This window comes from Ambystoma mexicanum, chromosome 5q (assembly GCF_040938575.1).
Source record: "Ambystoma mexicanum isolate Mex_15411 chromosome 5q, UKY_AmexF1_1, whole genome shotgun sequence".
NCBI lineage: Eukaryota > Metazoa > Chordata > Amphibia > Caudata > Ambystomatidae > Ambystoma > Ambystoma mexicanum.
Genome location: NC_090933.1, coordinates 270,504,090 through 270,524,796, shown reverse-complemented (window position 1 = coordinate 270,524,796; position 20,707 = coordinate 270,504,090). Strand labels below are relative to the sequence as shown.

At 41.2% G+C, this 20,707-nt stretch overlaps 1 long non-coding RNA gene across 1 annotated transcript; it reads right to left on the bottom strand.

The window, feature by feature from the left end:
- Window positions 1-2,963: 2,963 nt before the first annotated feature.
- Window positions 2,964-4,493, bottom strand: LOC138498573 (uncharacterized). The gene is made up of 4 exons (XR_011278757.1): window positions 4,364-4,493; window positions 3,916-4,020; window positions 3,743-3,824; window positions 2,964-3,356 (listed from the first exon to the last, which is right to left on the bottom strand). It is a non-coding gene; the product is annotated as an uncharacterized lncRNA (long non-coding RNA).
- Between the last annotated feature and the right edge of the window lie 16,214 nt (window positions 4,494-20,707).

Sequence of the window (20,707 nt, the reverse complement as noted above, 5' to 3'; positions counted from 1 at the left end):
GTTTTTCCATTATCAAGATTTTCGTTTTTCTCCTTATTTATCTCAAGATTATTTGCAGATATGTAAGAGGCCAGGTTATCCAGTTGTCTTTGGAGGCCGATTTCTGTCTGGTCGAGGAGGATAATGTCATCAGCATAAAGAAGTCGAGCCAAGGCTGTTTGTACAATTTTTGGCGGAAAAGATCTTATTTGATTTGCACTCTCTTTGTAATCGCCTAGAAAGGGCAGATGCAAGGGGACATCCTTGCTTAACTCCTCGGAATGTTGGTATTTCATCGGAGAGAAGGCCTTTTTGGGTCAGTTTAACTCTCATTGAGGTTCCGGTGTGAAGGGCTTTGACAGGGTCCAGAATTGTGTTCGGGCAGTTCCAGGAGGCCAATTTTGACCATAGCATCTCCCTGTCAATTTGGTCGAATGCCTGGGTGAGGTCGATAAAAGCGAGGAAAACCTTTCCTGATCCTTCCATGAGTTTATTCTTTAAAATACTAAGGATCATGATGTTCACTGTAGTTCCACAGTCTTCATGAAGCCCGGTTGGAAAGGGTCGTTGCATTGAGCAGATTTTGCCCATGTTTGAAAGCTCCTTTGTAGGAACAAACCATAGGTCTTTCCGATCGTGTCTAGCAGAGCAATTGGGTGGTAGTTTACAGGGACCGCCCTGTCTCCTTTCTTGTATATGGGGGCGACCACGGAGGTGGTCCAAGAGCTGGGAATTGTTCTAGACAGGGTACAGTTTTTGAAAATTTGGCTGATAAAGGAGGCCCATTCTATCGAATGGTTTTTCAAATCGATGTTGGTAATTCCATCGGGTCCGGGTGCTCTTGAGGGTTTTAGCCTTTTTATGGCTATCACGATGTCATCGATATCAGAGAAGTCTTCCCAGGTAGTATCTTCAGAGGGTTCTTCCGTAATGACTGATTTCTACTTGGGGAGCTTGAAAGTGGTAGAGAAGTGAGATTTCCAGACGTCCTCCGTGACACAGTTAGTTGGTAGAAGGGTCGAGGGATTGTCATTATTTCTTATCAGTTGCCAGAAAGCTCCAGAGTTTTTGTCCGCCAGTTTCCTTAACATTTCTTCGGCGTCTTGTTGATATAGAGCAAATCTGTGGAATCTTAGCCATGACTTGTATCTTTTTTGTTCTTCCAAAAAGATTTTCTCAGCATCGTTTCTTTTTAAGTTAATCGCTTGCCTCTTCAGTTTTCTCAGTTTTCGCCTTTTGATGACCAACTCCCTGTTGTACTCGTGAATAGGGTGTGCAGTGACCCTTGCTTTTTTCTGTATATTTGAATAGTAAGGGAGTAAGAGAGGCTGGTGGTCTGATGAAGGCATTAAGACTCTTGACTCCCTATACTGCTGCCAAGTATAGTTTCTTGTAAGTTCTCTGATCCTTTCAGCCGTGAGTTTGAGACGAGTTGCTTGGGCTGTGGGTTCCGTTGCCTCAGACGAGTACTCCCTTGGGCTAAACTCCGAGGGCCAACTGATTTTCAGGATATTATGGTCACTGGCAGTGGTCCGTAGGACTTCAAATGATGTGATCCAAGTAAGCAGACCCTCTGATGTAAAGATGTAGTTGATGGTCCCCTTTTGAGCGCCTCTTTCTCAAGTCGGAATGTGACATACTGGGGGAAGGGCCTCCACGATGTTGTGAAGATTTCTGGTATTCATTAGAGATTGCCATTTCTGCCCTCGAGACTCTGCCTGGATTTTTGGTCGTGAGTGGTTGGTGTTCTGGCCATTTTTCGGGCACTTAGTGTTTAAATCGCCACTTATTATGATTAGAGGCTCATCCTGAGCTGCCAAAATTCCATCAATCTCTGTTTCGATGATTTTGAGGAATTTCTCATCTGTGATAGACTGTGGATTCCAGTACGTTGTAATTATGGCCAGCCAATTGATCTCCTTTTTTTTGGTCATTGGTACAGAGGGTCTCGCCCATTCCACCAACACCGGGAGATGGTTTTGGGTTGCAGCTAGGCGTTTCTTAATTGTCAGACCAGCTCCGAGCCGGACTGCTACCAAGAGACCGGAGGACGGGCGACCCAGTCGACCGTTGCTGGCTGGTGAGACCATTACAGAGAAACCGTCAATTCCTGGTTTGTCGATGAGCCATGTTTCTTGTAGCGTTATGATGTCGTATTCCGCTAGCTTGACTTCACCTGGACTTGTTAGGTGACTAAATCCTCTTGTGTTCCAAGACATCATTTTAAGGACGGAGCTTTCTTGCGTCTTCATGCTTTGAGAGGTTGATGAAGGTGATGGTTGAATCTTTTCTCTCTTTAGCACACTCATTGGTGTTAATTGCTATTTATTGGAGCTTTAGGCAACCACGCTAGTAGTTGTTTGATAGGAGCGAATGTTGACGAGATCTTCGGGGGTGGAAGAGTGGACCTCTCACTCAGAGCTTCATTTGACTTGCCGTTCGAGTTTTTAATTGTTGTTTTAGGTGTCCCGTGTGGTACTGGGCTTGGGTTTCTCCTTTCTCTTACCCCACTCAGGGGATTTTGGTTGCCTTTCCTGTTTGAACGTTTGGCCTCTGCACCAAGGTCATGGAAAGTGGCCGTCCAATGGCTCGCTGGTTTAGGGTGTTCATGCGGGCTCCTCTTGGTTTCAGCTATGGATGGTTTTGGCTTGGGGCATATATTCGTCGAGTGTTTGATTTCTTTATCTGTTGAACTTGTCCACTCTGTGATGGTGTATCCACATTTGAGTAGGTCAGATTCGCCTTCTCTAGAACCCCGCCCCACTGCGTGTTCTTTAACGTGAAAAAAGTCATATTAAATTTCAGCATGGTCTGTTGAGAATTATACAAAAACTGAAAAGAGCAGGATGACTCTAGCCTCTGGACCAGAGTATTATATTAGCATCAGAAAAACAGAAAGAATATGTCCAGAGAAGGATATTATTAGAAATAATGTATCAACATTTATTTAAGGTGATACAAAAATTGAAAACTGGTGAATAAATCACAATTAATTATGCACTAATCACTTTAATATAGCAAAACAGCAGCAACAATATGACAAAAGTCTGCTAAAACATCATCACTCATACAAACCATTCATGGTGCATTCATTCTCACACAACTCATCATACCGTGACATACATCCAAAATGCTAAAATACACAAGAAACATACTAAAAACCTATGGGGAAAAGGAATTTATAACTCGTCCCCATAATAACACACATTATTGTAGTGTTTACAAACAATAGAAATAATTATTAGACAATCTATTGTCAGGGTGGATCAGAGGAACAAATGCAAAGATCGCATCCCTGTAGAGTTTATCTCTCGACCGGTTTCAACGTGTAGTGGTAGTAAACACAACGTCTTCCTCAGGAGGTGGATGTTACCATTCTGTAAAGGAACACACAAGAAAAACGGCTATAAACTACTGCATGAAAAGACCAAATATTTCCGACTGTCTGCAACTAATAATTAAAAAAGAAAGAAAAAGACTACTGCTAGCAGCCTAAATATTTAAAAACGATTTAGGACCATATATGGCATAATAAAAATTAGCACATAGGGATCCCACTACAACAGCTTTGTATTCCAGAACAAGTGGGTCAGTGACTCCCAAAAGAGAACCGTGCAGCGTGGAAAAGGACCTTCAGAACCATGGTGAAGCAACCACTAGAAAATATATATATAATAATATATCTCTATAAATAAAAATATACATAAAAATAGCCTGATCAATAACAGCGTCTATATCTGAACAGCGCTTGTTGTACACTAACCTGATGAAAACCGAGCTGCTGTAACAGCCAATACAGTGTAGTGCGGCCAGTCACACCGAAAAATTCAAAACTCAAACCTGACCTAAAACAGAACCCAAATGCACTAGGTTAGGCGAGTGGGAACCTGGGTTCAGAAAGGAGTGCCTGTAACTAAGGCGGAGATGGTAACTCACCTGGAGGGCGCCCCATGCAGTCTAGGGAAATCCAGAGCTGCATATGTTAGACACTTGAAGAGGCAGCACAACTTAGACTGAACAATCAACACCATCTGCGAAATGCTGAAACAACCGCAAAGAAACTCCATTATAATATTAAGTGACAAGAAATTACCCACTGCTTCCCCGAATGTAAAAATACTGCAATATTTGTGTTTAAAATGCCTAAATGAAATGGGGGAACACCTACATGCAGCCGCGCCGCAATGAGGGGGCCAAGAAGTGTTAAAATGTAGAGGAGTGTTATGCACAATCAATCAATTAGAGCTGCTCACACAGTCAAGCTGTAAAAGTGAGCTCAAAGGCAAGATGCAACAGTCTAGGGGGCGGCGCCTCAAAGTTAATTATAAACAGGACTATGGCTAAAAAGTGATTTACAAAGCGAGAAGACTGGCCGCAAGCTTACCTGCCAAACGATTGCTGTATTGTAAAATAGCCAGGCGCCGAAGGAGAGCAGATGGCAATCTCTTGGTCCCAAAATAGATTGAAATTCAAAACGCTACACACGTGGAGGGACCTGCACGGAACGGCTGGCTAAACACAATGGTGCAGCGAGGCTTTTTAAAGGCAGGAGAGATGTCTGACTGCGCATGTTTGTATGTGCTGCAGAAAAAGGAACCTAATTACCAAAACGAAGCACTAATGCTCAGCTCGTATAAAAATGAAATAATGCAAAGAAGAATAACGCTGCAGCTGATTAAGAAATACATTAAGGAATGGAACAAAGAAATGACCATAATACTACAAAAACAGCATGAGTAAATTAAGGGCTATTGACTAAACACCAGGTGGATTCTGGGATTTGTAGTCCAGTTTAGGCACGGTATTCAGACCAGCAATTTATAAATTGGTTCTGAAGTGCTTCAAGGAACCCAATTACCAAAACGAAGCACAAATGTTCAGACCGTATTAAATTGAAATAATGCAAAGAAGAATATCGCCGCAGCTGATTAGAAAAATAATTCAAGAATGGAACGAAGAAATAACCATAACACTACAAAAACAGCATGAGTAAATTAAGGGCTAAAGACTGAACACCAGGTGGATTCTGGGAGTCGTAGTCCAGTTTCGGCACGGTATTCAGACCAACAATTTATAAATTGGTTCTGAAGTGCTTCAGAATGACCCTGTAAGTTGGTAAGTCCCAGTGTCTCAAAGCAATTCCGAAGCTGCCCCACAATGACTAAAGAAGGAATGTTCTGATGAAAATAATGTCAATAAACCAGAAATAGACAGACACTGACGGCCGCTAGCTACAGCTGTCCAGGCTACCGTAAGATGACTATAGAAGACAGAATCTGATATAAATGGTATCTATAAACACGGGAGCTGACAGCAAAAATGACAACAACTGGCCACAGTGCTCTAATATAGACAAAAGGTTATGCAACTTGAGCTAGAATACTAAACAATCGTCATAGCCATACAGGGCAAATTAAAAATTGAAAAACGCAGAGGCATCTAGCTAGCGACTATTGAAGTCTCACGACTCCAATGTGTTGAGGCCTTTGTGGAGTGTTTCTAAGTTAAATATCCACATTTGTTCCTTGTAGGACAATTTATTAGCCAGGTGAACTGTGTTATTGGCAAAACATTTTTCTAAACAAAACCAGATTAAAGAATCTGGGTTGTGTCCCATTTCAACACAATTGATCACTAGTGTAGCCGATAAATTGTGTGTTCTAATTTTGGACCGATGCTCATTGATGCATAAGTGGACTTCCCTAGAAGTTTTACCTACATACAAAAGCTGGCACGGGCACTGGATGGCATAAATAACATTCTTACTTTTGCAAGTAGTAAATGTGCGTAGTGCCCAAGACCTGCCATTGTAAGAAAAGTCAGTCTTTTTTTTAGAAAATGTACAAGCTGCCCACGAGTTGCACGGTGCACGGAAAATGGCCTTTAACCTGGTTAAGGTTAATATTTCTGATCTTATAGTGCGAACGGGGAGTCTGGTGGCCCGAGTGAGTTTCTTCCCTAAATTTATGCTTTTTTTAAAAGCAAATAAAGGTTTCTCTAAATGGAGATCAGTGGAATTAAGGATTCTCCAATTTTTCATAACAATAGCTTTGATTATCTCACTGTGTTGACAAAAAGTAAACACGCAAACTAGCTGTTCTTTGTCGACAGTGTTGTTTTTGGGTCTAAGAAGGGCATCCCGATTGGTATATCGCGCTCTTTTTCTTGAGTGTTTAATAAGTTTACGCGGGTATCCCCGGTCGAACAATCTAACTTGTAATACATCCGCATGAGTATTAAATTGTGTGAGGTTGGAACAATTGCGGCGTAACCGTAGAAACATCCTATAAGGGAGATTGCGTAGAAGACTTTGGGATGTTGGCTTTTAAATTGTAGCGTCAATTTCCTTTCTGTGGGTTTTCTGTAGAGCTCAGTCTGCAGAAACCCATCCTTGTTGTAAATGGATAGATCGAGGAACGCAATATGAGAAGTCGAGTGTTCCAAGGTAAATTTGATGTTAATATCTACTTGATTAAGCCACTGAACAAAAAGTTCAAGTGTGGCAATATCACCCTCCCATAACAGTAAGATGTTGTCAATATACCAACGGTATAACTTAATGTTAGTAATATAGGGATTACCGTCATTCAGGACGAAATTCTCTTCGAACAGGGCCATGAAAATAATAGCTAGATTGGGGGCAAAAGCACAGCCCATTGCCGTACCTTTGGTCTGTACGAAAAACTCATCTTTAAACTTAAAGAAGCTGTTGGAGAGAACCAATTCTACGCATGTGGTCAAAAAGTTAGTAGGAACCATATGTACAGGTGGTCGACGTTCCAGCATGGCTTGCAGACACTGAGTAACCTTATCTTGGGGAATATTTGTATAAAGAGCCTCTATATCTAGGGCCACCAAGATCTGTTTAGAGGCATCGAACGGGAGGCCTTCTACCAAATTGCTAACATCCCTGGAATCTAACAAAAATGTAGGAGTCGCCATCGCCAAGGGTTTGATAAATACATCTATATATTTGGATAACAGCTCTAAAATAGAGCCGCACTATTGGGCGGCCAGGCGGGTTAGATGAATTTTTATGGATCTTAGGGATGATGTAGAATAGAGGAGTTCTTTCCTCTGAGGAATTAATAAACTCAAATTCTTTTTTAGACAATATTCCCTCTTCAAGTGCTTTTTCAGAAAGGCTAAAGATCTTCTTTTTAATCAAAGTAGTTGGATCGCCGCTGATTTTTCGATAATGACCTGGAATGTTAAGAAGTCGAGTAACCTCTTGGTCATATGACCCTGAATCCCAAACTACTATACCTCCACCTTTATCAGCCTTTATCGGCACTCTTAATCACAATGGAGGGATCTTGTGAAAGAGATTCAATGGCGTGGAATTCAGCTAGTTGGAGATTAGGCTTCATGTTATTTCTGGGAAGCTCAAGACATTTAGCTAGTTCTTTAAGTACAATTTTTTCAAAAACAAGAACTTCGGCAGGAAGTTGCGCTATATTAGGAGTAAATAAAGAAGGTCTAGCCAGCCCTGACTTGTTAAGTTCAGAAGTGTTTTCTTTGTCAGAAAAAAAGACTCTAAGCCTAATTTTACGGAGGAATTGTTGGACCTCATTAGTAAGGTGAATAGCACTCGGGGTCTGTGTAGGGACGAAGGAGAGGCCATGTTTCAAAATCGCCAGCTCAGGTTCAGAAATAGTTCGAGAAGACAAATTAAAAATAGGGAGTGGCTCATTCACCACCGGTATGACCGGTTGCGTGTTTGTAAATCGCAATGTCCCTGACCTTGTGGGGGGGCATTTAAAGCCTGCAGGTAAGGTGGCCTGTGGGGGCCTCTTCCCTGTTGAAAATTCCTGCCGCCTCTGTGACCGCCCCTTCCTCGAAAAGGATGGTTCCCCAGATTCGAATTAGTAGGATCTTCATTACTAGAGGAACTGGAAGATGTGTCAGAGAAGGTGACCCCACGTCTTCTGTACGGTCCCACATTCTGGATACCGGATTGTTTCCAGAATGTTTGAAAGTTGAAGTCCTCAGCCAAATAGGGATATACAATCTCTTTTTTGAACATTGAGATATCTTTTTTTAGTTTATTGGTCTTTTTTTCTATAGTAATGTTTTTGAATTCTTGAAAAGATTTCTCGACTTGTTCAAGTTTTTGTTTGGCTTCGGAGATAAGAGGATTTAATAAGAAGGCTTTCTCTTGCTCCAACACTGTCTCCATAATTTTCTGGCTGACTCTCTGAGCGGTGGTAATCGTGAGAACTAGAAGGTCACGACTACATTTAGTGGCAACCTGACTAAATACTACCTTATATTCTGTGTCGTCCAGAAATAAGCAGGGTGACTCTAGCCTCTGGACCAGAGTATTATATTAGCATCAGAAAAACAGGAGGAATATGTCCAGAGAAGGATATTATTAGAAATATAATATATGTTGAGAATTATATTCACTTTAGCACTTCAATATTTGATGGTTTGCCACCACAAGGGAATGAGCACATGAGTAGAAAGGACAGGGGCAGCCTTCCTGCATGGCTCCCTTCTTGTTTTAAAGGCTGCTCTAGACAGTCCCAGCTCCCACGCCGCACAGTTGAATTTTCTGCTGCATGCACTCGCCTCCTGGTTCTTCTCCTGTTGATGCAGGGCTCAATTTTTACACATGCAGCCTCTTGACAGGCTGCAGGTGAGGATGATTACTCAACCTTGCCTAATCACAATTCAAGGGATATGCTTGACCTTAATTGCTCTTAGCAGGCATCTTCCTTCTCTCAGTATCAGAGTGGTAAAAGAGCATAGTCTTAATTGCTCTTAGTTGCCTTGTATTCATCCCAGTACTGTCAAATGTCAATTGTGGAAAAATTATCGGCGCTGGCTTACAAAAGCCTATAAAAGTGGGGGAAGTGATGGGTTGGCTGTCACTAGGGAAAGGGCGATACCATGTCTTGCCAAAGGGCACCCCACTCCCAGTCCTGACAGACCCTTCACCCAGGTGATCTTCCCTCGCTTGTCCGCCCCAGGGTCAGGATCCAATAGTGATGGCCTTTCTCTTGCACCTGCGCAGAGGATCCAAGGGGTCTAGTAGTAAAAATACCCTCAATGTTCTCACAGAGTCCATAATTGCATCCATCAGCTGCTCCATTGTTATGGCACCAGATCGAGTACTCTTGGTGGCATCATCAGCTTTTTTCTGGAGTATCCTGGGCTGCCTTCCCTTACTCCCCACAAAATGGTTCATCTTTTGCTTCTGACCCTCAATTATACCTGCGAGGCGCAATACAGTGCCCTACAACTTGGAATGCCATCACTGCTGTAAGCTACCTATGAGGTAGTTGCAGCAACTAGGCCCTCACCACCAGCAATGCAGTGTTTCTATTAGACTCTCCATGAGGCACCTCCAATGCCACGGTCACAACAAATTAGCTCTGTGTTCCAGCACCGATTCGCACATAGCTGCCCTGCAGCCTCTGGGATCCACTGGAGGCTGAAGGTACTCTTGATTCAGTCACCACATGCCCCCATGTTCAGTTGGTCAATCCAGGTGCTCCAGCACAGCACAGCACTCATGCAACCAACCACACCACCTTGGGGTCCAGGGACAGTCACTATCCTTGGGCAATGCCAGCTGCATCACACCAGCTGTTTCAGTACAGTGTCACCTAGGATGAGAAACCCAAGATGGCAGCCATGAGGGTCTAGCGGTCGCTTTCCTACGTGTGGTTTTGCACTGTCTTTGCTGCACCACAGCAGGGCAGAGTTGGGTGAGGAGGTCACAGTAGCTCTGGCAGTGATCCAAGACCATCGGGGAATGAGGAGGGAGTCAGCATCTTCCAGGATATATAGCGCTTCAGCCGAAGCACCGCGGCTCTGCATCCATCCCTGTCAGAGCCAAGCCATACCCCATCGTGTATTTGGCTTTAACAGAAAATTGTTGATGTCACTCAGTTACTAGCAAAACAAATGTACTTTGTATGGATCCACAAAAACACAAAGAGAGACTAGAGGGAGGATATCTATCCCAGTGAAATAACCCCTCTACAGGTTATTAACCATAAACTAACACAAGTGTCACTGGGTCAAGTCATTTCAGAAGCTATGGTGAGGGTCATGCCTTCATTGACTCTATTTTATACCTTAATGTATAAAAGAGAGAGAAAACCAAAAACAAAATTTGACACTGTTTGGTAAAGGTGATCACTGACACAAATCTCCTCATTAATACAGTTCTCAAGGTGTTTGCAAAAAATACAAAAACTTGAATTGTAATAAAATCCTCATGTAAAAAAAATGGTAAAGTTGCACAATATATAACATACCCAATTGCATCCACAATACATAAAAATCATACATTCACATAAAAAACATCAATACGCAGTTCCTCGATCTTCTACCTATTCAAGGCAGCCCCATGGGGGACATCCGCTTGCCTCTCACTCATCACCTGGAGCCATCCATTGCCTGCCCACACCATCTTCAGAAGAGGTAAGCCCCCTTGGCCCCTGCACCTCACGCGCACGATCACGCTCATTTCTCATTTATTTTGCTGCACCTCACCTTGTGACTGTGTGTGTGTGTTTTCTTGCTGCATCCCAGCTGACAAAAGAGACTTGGGTCCTTTTTACTCCATTCTCTGCTCCTGTGTCTGCCATTCTTAGATGGCCACCTTCGCCTTGGCGGTGGAGTGCCTGGGGCTCTTTTCCTTTGTGACTTCGGATAGGCTAGAGCTTACTTCATCAAAGCCTACCACAAGCCGGCAGGCTTGGGCGGCCCACCCACAAGGCACACTCCAGGCCCCAGCTCAATATCTCGCATTTCCTCGATCTTCTAGCAACTCAATGCAGCTCCGTGGGGGACAGCTGCTTGCCTCCCACCCACCACCTAGAGCCATCCATTGCCTGCCCACACCATCTTCAGAATAGGTAAGCCCCACTGGTCCCTTGCACCTCGCGTGCATGACCATGCTCATTTCTCATTTATTTTAATGATTCTTGTGTGCATTTTGCAGCACCTCACCGTGTGACCATGTGTGTGCTTTCTTGCTGCATCCTTGCAGACAAAAAAGCCTTGGATCCTTTTTACTCCATTCTCTGCTCCCTGTGTCTGCCATTCTAAGATTTCCACCTTCACCCCGCCACTGGAGTGCCTGGTGCTCTTTTCCTTTGCGACATCGGATAGGCTGGAGCTTACTTCATTACAGCCTATCACAAACCATCAGGCTTGGCCGACCCTCCCAGAAGGCCCAGTCCTAAGGGCCCTGTCTGCTCCCTGTCCACTATCGGTACGCTTCCCACCCCCCCCCCTTGGTCACCTGTGATGCTGAGTGTGCCCCTCAGCCCCACTTGGTCCCTGTGATGGTGTGTGTGCCCCCCCTTGATGGCCTGTGATGCTATGTGTGCACCCCACCTTCTCTCTTGTCCCAACATGGGGTAGACACCATGTATTTGTCCACTGATTTGACTTTCACATCTGTGTGTTGTTGCCGCCCTGCAACATGGGGTAGGCACCATGTATTTGCCCACTGATTTGACTTTGCATCTGTGTATTGCTGCCCTTCAACATGCAGTAGGCACCATGTATTTTTTCACTGATTTGACTTTTGCATCATTGTGCTGCTGCCACCCTGCAACATGGGGTAGGCACCATGTATTTGCCCACTGTTTTGACTTTTGCATCTGTGTGTTACAGCCCTGCAACATGGGGTAGGCACCATGTATTTTCCCACTGATTTCACTTTTGCATCTGTTTGTTGCTGCCGCCCTGCAACATAGGGTAGGCACCATGTATCTGCCTATTTCTGGAATTTTGCATATGTGTGTTACTGCCCTCCAACATGGGGTAGGCACCATGTATTTGCCCACTGATTTGACTTTTGCATCTGTGTGCTGCTGCCACCCTGCAGCATGGTGTAGGCCCAATATATTTGCCCACTGATTTGACTGTGCATCTGTGTTAGTTGCATGTTATTTGTGTTTGTTATTTGATTTTAGGTGTTCTCTTATTTTATTTGAAGTTTTCAAGGCCGGCTTACTTTAAGGTTTGGACTTGCAAAAAGTGTATGTGTTGCCGCAAATACAAAGCAGGATCTGTAACCACATTGAATATCCGTGGCTATTAAAGATGCTAGGTGGGGAAACAATAGATTTCTGTCCATTTTATTATTTGTTATTGGTTGTTGTTACTTTTTTATTTGTGTAGGTCTTAATGATTGGTTGTGCTGAGCATGTAACATCAATTTCAGTAGTTTTATTGGTATATAGTACCCTTTTTTGGCATTTGTTTTGGAAAGTATAAAAGCCACACATTTTTGAGGTTGTATCCTTTTGACTCGTGCACTCTTAATGTGCACATGGCAGGAATATGGCTGATGTTAAAGTAAGTGTTAATACATATTTACACATTTGAAGGTTAATTTCAGTGTTTTGTGTGTTAGTTATATTAACAATTGCTTATATTTTTTTCATTTGCTGTGTTTGAGTGACAAGTATTTTTTAATGTATTTTTTAAGTTTTACAAATGTGAACATTTAGCTTTTGTATTTATGTTAGTAAGGCTGAAGGCTTATTTGATTGTAATTCTTGTACTTTTAATGCACTTTGAGGTATGCAGCACTTGTAGGTGTTTGGAGTGTTTTGTGAGGTAGTTTAATTGATGGTTTTCTGCAAGTTCATATTTGTAATTTGTTTCTTTTTGTATTTTATTGTAGCTGCATCGTTATAATCATCCCAGTGGATTTTCACTAGATGTTGTACAGTTAACTCATGTGACAGTCTAGCCCATATTCACAAGATAGTGGTACTGATGAAGATGGAAGTAGCACATGCATGGAAAGCTTTCTTTGTTACCTTTCTTGCATTTATGATGATGATTCTTTCCATGGAGTGGTGCAGTACTCCAGGTGTTTTAAGAGTCTGGCTGAAGGTCACCACCTCCAATGTGTGGTGGTTGATTTTGTACAACCACCGTTCACAGCTGCAGTCAAGGGGGAAGATGACATGTCCCGGGAAAGCAGGTGTGGCATAGGCAGCACATCACTATCTGTAGTGGGCTTCATTTCTAAATAAAATGACAGTACTAGTGTTTTTACCTGTGTGATTGTTTTCTATCCCTTCGTCTCTAAGTTTTATTATCCCACGCTGTTCTTTCTTGTTCTCCAAGTTTACTTAACCTTCCTGATCCTATGTCTTGCAATCACCCAGTACAATGTCCTTTGTTTATTCTCACCCAGTTTATATATCCCTGTTTGTTTCTTGTAGTGGTATTTTCTGATACTTTTTTATATTGTTGTATGTTTTTTTTAAATCTAAGATGGATTTGTTTCCCAATGATTAATATGTGCATATAGAACAACAGTGTTGTATGCACAAATGTATCTTGTATAGTGCAGATGATACACTGTATACGAAATATGAGAGTCATAGAAACGCGTGTATTACATTGGAGGTCATTACAAGTTTGCTTGTCCGGAAACAACAGTACCGGTAAGCTTGCCGGTACCGTTGTTTCCAGACCAGCAAACTACGAGTTCTGCGAGTGGGTGCCTTTCAGCCTGCCAAGACTGACTTGGCAGGCAGAATGGCACCAACGGTGCCGGTGCATCCGTCCTCCCCATTCCCATTGAGTCCAAAGGGACTCAAATGGGAATGGGCAGTAATATTTTCTGGTGCCCAGGAATGGGCAATTACCGGGTCCACCGGGGCTGTAATGCCCTGGTAATGTCCCATTCCCGGGTGTGGGGAGATTGCTGACTCCAGCGGCAGCCGTGTAGGTATTTACCAGCACGGCTACTGCCAGAGTTATAATGAGGCGCATATTGTGTTTATTAAAGTGTGTGTGTTCTTGAACTGATTATGATTTTTTTTTTCAGGTAGAAGGATATTATTATTTTTTTTAAACATAGATGAATAAACAAGGCCATAGTCTAGACCAATGGGTTGTTGGATTATGGAGGTGCGGGTAACCGCAGCAAAGGCTGGGGGGATCCTAGCAGCGAGTCTGATGAATTATGCCCGTGGTTGTAGCTGTATTGCACACACACGTTAACTCTTTTTATTTACTCTTTTTAATGTCTGTTTTGTTATTAATATTTTATACTCAGTTTATTAAAAGAAACACACACATCTATAGTCATGGCTTTGAAACATGGGGCGTCATTGGATTGTTCTATAGCCATGGCTACGCTAAATTTTCTGGGGGAAAAATGAATATGGAAAAGATATTTAAGATGTATTGAGTGTAGTGTTTGTAAACAGTTATTGAAACATTTTAAATACTTGTTATACATTAATAATAGATATAAGTGTACATATTTGAAAAAGGTAAATACATATGCAAATAATGAGGTTTATTTGGGTTTGGATGTGGCGGTGGGTTTTTGTTTAATTTTAGGTGGAACACATGATACATCTTCTTTTGTTGCCCAATTGTCTGAAATTATACTGTCCATGATTTGTCTGAAATTTATAAATGACCTTTTTCATTGATTGCATTTCTTGTTGAATATTTATTAATAGTTATTTTACTTATGTTAAGGAATCCACAATTATAGTTGTGGTGGTTCCTGTTTGAATCTTCATGAGACTTGAATCACTTCTTAATCTGTTTGAAAATATTTGAAATATTTGTAAACAATTGAAGATACAATACACTTAAAAAATATTTGTGTTAGTTGGATAAACATTTGATAGTTTGATAGTAGGTCGATATATCATATGTGTTTGGTGAGTCATATTTGTTCCTTTAAATATGATAGTTAGTCTAATTTTAGATGAATATGTAGAATGTACCTACAAAATCCTCATTGTGCTGTTTTTTGTTCTGGTGCATTGTCTTCAGCGTCTTCATTTTAAATTTCTTCTTCTGTAAGATCATTGTCCTCCTGCCATTGCATGTAGTTTTCCATTTTAGTGTGGCAGAACGAAATACTGCTAGTCACTTCAGATATTAGAATTAGCAATGGGGGAAGAGTACATGAGTAGCGAAGGTGGAATGTTTCTATTTACTTTCTGATTGGTTGTTCATTGTCTGTATGGTGGGTGCCTTCCAATAGGATGTCAAATACTTCAGATGCTGTTGAATTGTTGAACCTATCAGAGCATGTATTTTTTTGAGTGAGGTTTTATATGCCAATGAACCTGTAGATTATATTGAGAGTTTGGTGTCGTTGTATTTTTGGTGTTATATTTATTGTTTGATGGGATATTTCAAATATGCTGTCAATTTCAGAAGGAGGAGGCTTTGATTGTTCAGAAGACTGTGGAGTATTTGATAATAATTTGGAGAATAGGGCTCACAGTGATGTTGAGGACAAAGGTGATGTGTTGCCAGAGCATTTGCTTAAAAAGTTGTTGTCGGTTCTATAGTATTATTTTAGATGGAATGTTTGAAATTAGAAGTTTATGCTGCAATCGTGGACAAATAGTTTTGACAGGGAGCACATGTTTTTTTCTGTTTGGGGAAAAGAAAATTAATTAATCATCTAAAGAAAAAGCACAGAGAAATGTTTCAATATTTTTTTATGTATAATAAAGGTGAACTCTGAATGAAAATATATGTTTTGGTTATGTATTGCTAAAAGAACGCAAATGCTCTTTTAAGAGCCACCCAAAGAATGTTTTAAGTGTATTGGAAATGGTAAATAGCCCTGATGCCTTTTTTTTAAAATAGCCGCAATTACATTTACAGCCACTGGGACATCGTGCTCTGTCAGATGGATTATAGCCACGGGTACCTCTAAATCAATGTGATGTTATGCATTTTTTGGCGGTTGTAGCCGCATCTATGACAATCATCTTAGCCGCGGGTATGGCAATTCCAATTTCTGTGCATTGATCATGTTGTTTCATTGATTTTACACTACTCAATTTTACCTGTGTTCCTGATTCTGTGCCCTCATTTGTACCTTTATGTTGTTTCAATTGTTACACCTTGTCAATTTGTCTTTCTGAATGTGTAAATATCTTATGGGTAGCCGTGACTATTGGCGGTTGACTCGATCCATGGCTATAAACGTACCAATGGCATGTCGTACTTGATGGCAGGCTTTGGTAGTCAGAGGTATTACCTGCTCATTATACCCGAAGCTATGGGTATTTGTGTTTTGATGCATTGATCATATTATTTTATGGATGTTTTAGCACAGATTTGTACATGTGTTCCTATTTGGATGTTCTCACGTCATGGCATGTGTGATTTAAAGGCATGGTCCGGTAAAAAATGTTATTTAAAAAATAGATAGGCAACATCAAAAAAAAATACTAGCATTCTCTTTTTTAAAACTTCCTATGTAAAATTTTTAGCTATTCAAGCTCAAAATTCGCAAAAGCAAGCACATGGGCGCATCCATTTTGTGAAATGGATGCCCCCCTGTGCTGGCTTTTGCTTTTGCGGCACTAATGAAGGAAAAGCCAGCCAGCTGTAGTAAACAAAAGCTACCGCTGGGTGGCTTTCCCTTCATTAGTGCTGTAGGCGAAGGACGGGGACCGGAGACCAGAGCAGGAAAGCTGCAGCTGAATCTCGGTAAGTGCTATTTATTTTTTTTTAAAAATAAGCACTAGCTGTGGGTTTTTTTCTAAGTTTTCCGGGCTGGAGGAGCCCGGAAAACTTAGAAATAAAACCGCAGCTTTAAAAACGTTGTATTTATGTTTGCGGTCGCTTTTGAAGCGACCGCAAACATAAATACAACGTTATTGTGTTGGAAAACGCTGCAGTTTTTCTTTCCAAGTTTCTCAGGCTCCACCGGCTCGGAGGAGCCTGAGAAACTCGGGAAGAAAAACCGCAGCGTTTTCCAACACAACTGCGTTGTGTTTCTGCCTGCTGTGGCTATCACTTTGGGTCTCCGGTGCTCGTTTACATGCCGCGTAGTGTTTCTGCCTACAGCTGATTTCCCATTTGGGGCTCTCGGGCTGCCCGTGGGGAGCCCGAGAGCCCCAAATGGGAAATGCTAAATGCTGCGTTGTTTCTCCCTGAATCTGCTTTCCCATTTGGGGCTCTCGGGCTCCCCATGGGGAGCCCGAGAGCCCCAAATGGGAAAGCAGATTCAGGCAGAAACACAACGCGGTTGTGTTGGAAAACGCTGCAGTTTTTCTTTCTGAGTTTCTCAGGCTCCTCCGAGCCGGAGGAGCCTGAGAAACTTGGAAAGAAAAACCGCACTGTTTTCCAACACAATAACGTTGTATTTATGTTTGCGGTCACTTCAAACCCGGAAAACTTAGAAAAAAAAACGCAGCTAGTGCTTATTTTTTTAAAAAAAATAAATAGCACTTACCGAGATTCAGCTGCAGCTTTCCTGCTCTGGTCTCCGGTCCCCGTCCTCCGCGTACAGCACTAATGAAGGGAAAGCCACCCAGCGGTAGCTTTTGTTTACTACAGCTGGCTGGCTTTTCCCTTATTAGTGCCGCAAAAGCAAAAGCCAGCACAGGAGGGCATCCATTTCACAAAATGGATGCGCCCATGTGTTTGCTTTTGCAAATTTTGAGCTTGAATAGCTCAAAATTTTACATAGGAAGTTTTAAAAAAGAGAATGCTAGTATTTTTTTTTTATGTTGCCTATCTATTTTTTTAAATAAAATGTTTTACCGGACCATGCCTTTAAATATGAAACCTTTGCAATATATATTTTCCAGTGCATTTGAAAAATGGACGTGTAGCTGTGTCTATTGGAGGGTTTTTCGTTGGGTAACCAGTATTATAGCCATGGTTATGTAATTTAGCAAATTAAGAAAACATTTTTTATTTAATTTTGTTTGTACCTGTTCTACAAATCATTTTTTGGAAGGATTGTGTTGGGGTTTATTGACTGTTATAGGTTGTAATAAAAATGTGTTGGGCATTTTACTTGTTTGCTTTCTACAGTCCTCATTTTGAGCTATTGATTTCTGAAATCTATAAAAGTGACCTTTTTATGAACCTCTGATATTCTGATTGCAGAGCTCAGATTGTACATATGTTCTTTGGTTGTCTTTTGTGAAGATCTATTTATTATTTGGAGCAGCTGTAGGTGAGTGGTTGTGTATTTTTCTATATTTTATGTAAATTATGAATTGTTGTATTTCTAAGATAAGTATGTTTAGGTGTCTGTTTCAGTCAAGTTTATAAGTTTTGTTTGGAAAACAGGGGTTTCCATATTGTAGTTCAGTGTTTTTAGGAGAGTGATGAAGCAGTATAACATGTTATGCTCTGGTTATGTGTGATATAAAATATTATATCTGGAATTAAAGGTAATTTCCCACTGATATTGGAAGATGTGATATGAATGGGGGTGCAAAAGAAACCCTAGTGTCAACCAAGCAGCATAACCCTTCCCTTGACAAATATTGCAGCTCTGTATGTGCTTTGTAGTTGGATATTAAGGTGTTTTCTGTGACCCTATGTTGGTGATTTTCTACTATGTTAGAATTGTGGAAGTGTTTGAATGTGCCTTTAAATTTGATACAGTGCACCTAATGAATGCTAAATTGGTTATGATGCTCGACAATATTATTTTGCTTATTTGTAGATATGTGTGGATTCTGCCAGCTTACTGGGAAAGTTCATTTGAGCTATTAAGTTTAGAGTGAAATTTGTTTGTCTTGTGAAGTGGTTTGGGAATTGTACTGTGAAGATATGGAAAGAGTATGCCAGGTATTAGTAAAGTATTTTGGCATTTCATGCAAAATACAGCAGGTAAATGTATTCTGAGAAATTATGAAGCAAAGTGAAGAAGGAGTATGCTTTGATTGTTCAGATGACTGTGAAGAATTTGAGAATAACTTTGAGAATGGGGCTCACAGTGATTGTGCGGACACAGGTTGTGTGTTGACAGAGCGTTGGCTTACACAGTTTTTGTTGGTTCTATAGTATAATTTTAGATGGAATGTTTGAAATGAGAGGTTTATGCAGCAATTGTGGAGAAATATTTTTAACAGGGGCAAATGTGTTTTCTGTTTGGGGAAAATAAACTGTATCATCTAAAAAAGGAGCACAGAGAAATGTTCCAATAGTTTTGTGTTTGTAATAAAAGTGAACTCGGTTTGAAAATATATTTTTTGCTTATGTATTGCTAAAAGAACGCAAAGGCTATTTTAAGAGCCACCCAAAGAATGTTTTAATTATATTGGAAAAGGTAAATACCCCTGATGCCTTTTTTTTGTGGATTGCAGCCACTGGCACGTTGTGCTCTGTCAGACTATTATAGCTATGGGTACCTCTAAGCTAATGGGATGTTGTGATTTTTTGGTGGTTGCAGCCACCTCTATGGCAATCACCTTAGCCACGGGTATGGCGATTCCAATTTCTGTTCATTGATCATGTTGTTTCATTGATTTTACATTACACAATTTTACCTGTGTTATGTTAAGTGTACTTATATAGCGCCGGCAGCATGCAGGCATCAGGGCGCTGATAACATACAACATACACTGGTCACACCTGGGACCCCCAAAATAATCCCAATGGGATCTTTATTTCCTAATAGTGAGAAATCACTTAAAGAGGCACGTCTTCAGGCATTTCCTGAACGTGTGGTAGTTCTTTTCCAGTCGCAGGGTGTGTGTTCCTGATTCTATGCCCACATTTGTACCTTTATGTTGTTTCAATTGTTAAAACTTGTCAATATGTCTTTCTGAATGTGTAAAGATCTTATGGGTAGCCGGGACTTTTGGCGGTTGTTTAAGGTGAATTCATTGTGGCTAAGTGGGTAGGGTATTATAGTTTGCATTTCAGCTTGAATGCAGTATTGTATAAACAGAGTTTGCAAATGGCATGGTTCATGCATATACTTCTCTTAATATGTACATGCTTTATCATGAATTGCTAGGTTGTGAAAGAAATTGGTACTGTGGCGTATAAGGTTAGGTCACTTTTTATTTAGGCTTATTATGAAAAAAATCTACTGTGCCAACCACAGATATAGCACAACCTGACAAACTTAATGCCCGCCTAGTGAACATTTATTTTTCTCATTTTATTTGCAATATATAGGTTGCTGAATAGCATCCCATATTACTCAAGCACTTAGAGGAGTGGTATAAATGTGGCATTCTTTTATACTGCAGTATTTCCACTCACTCTCATCTAATTGTTGGTAGTAAGTTAGGAATAGTAATCAGCAACTATATTTGGAAGTTTCAGAATGTGCTTGGAAATGGTGTTCTTTGGGAGGGCAGGAACTTATTTGGGTTTCATGCTGTGTAATTTCATGTTTTTACACAATGCACTCACATAGTAATTTGTATAATTAAACAAGCAGCATACCTCTTTGGCGTATGAGGGTTACAGTATTATTGATTGGGTTCGGTAGGGTAGCTTTATGGGGCTGCCCAGGGGAGTTGACCCTTTGAACTGTAGTGAGAGTGGGGATGGTAGTGGAGGCAGGATATATATGCTGATATGTTTTGTTGAGTAGCAGTAGTAGTGATTAGTTTGAAGGTCACTTTTTGAACAATGGTGGTTCATTTGGAACAGGTTTTTCATGGTTGTCATAAGGGAACTAGTACCTTTCTGATTTCCATGGAGGTGGCCATTTTCTTTTTTTTCTGATGGGAGATGTGCTCCACTTGAGCACATCTCCCATCAAGAATAAAAAAAAAGAAAATGATATGCACCCCAGGCAAATGCCTGGGGTGATGGGCAGACATATGTTTTTATGTCCCACAGCCTTGACTCAGGCCCTTGTTTTGCTTGGCCTTACAAAGCCTGGGCCTGCAGGCCATTAAACCCTGTCTCTGCCCATCAGCCTGGGTGTAAAAATTATATTATATATTGAAAATGTTAAGAAACACAATGCGTGACCTTCACC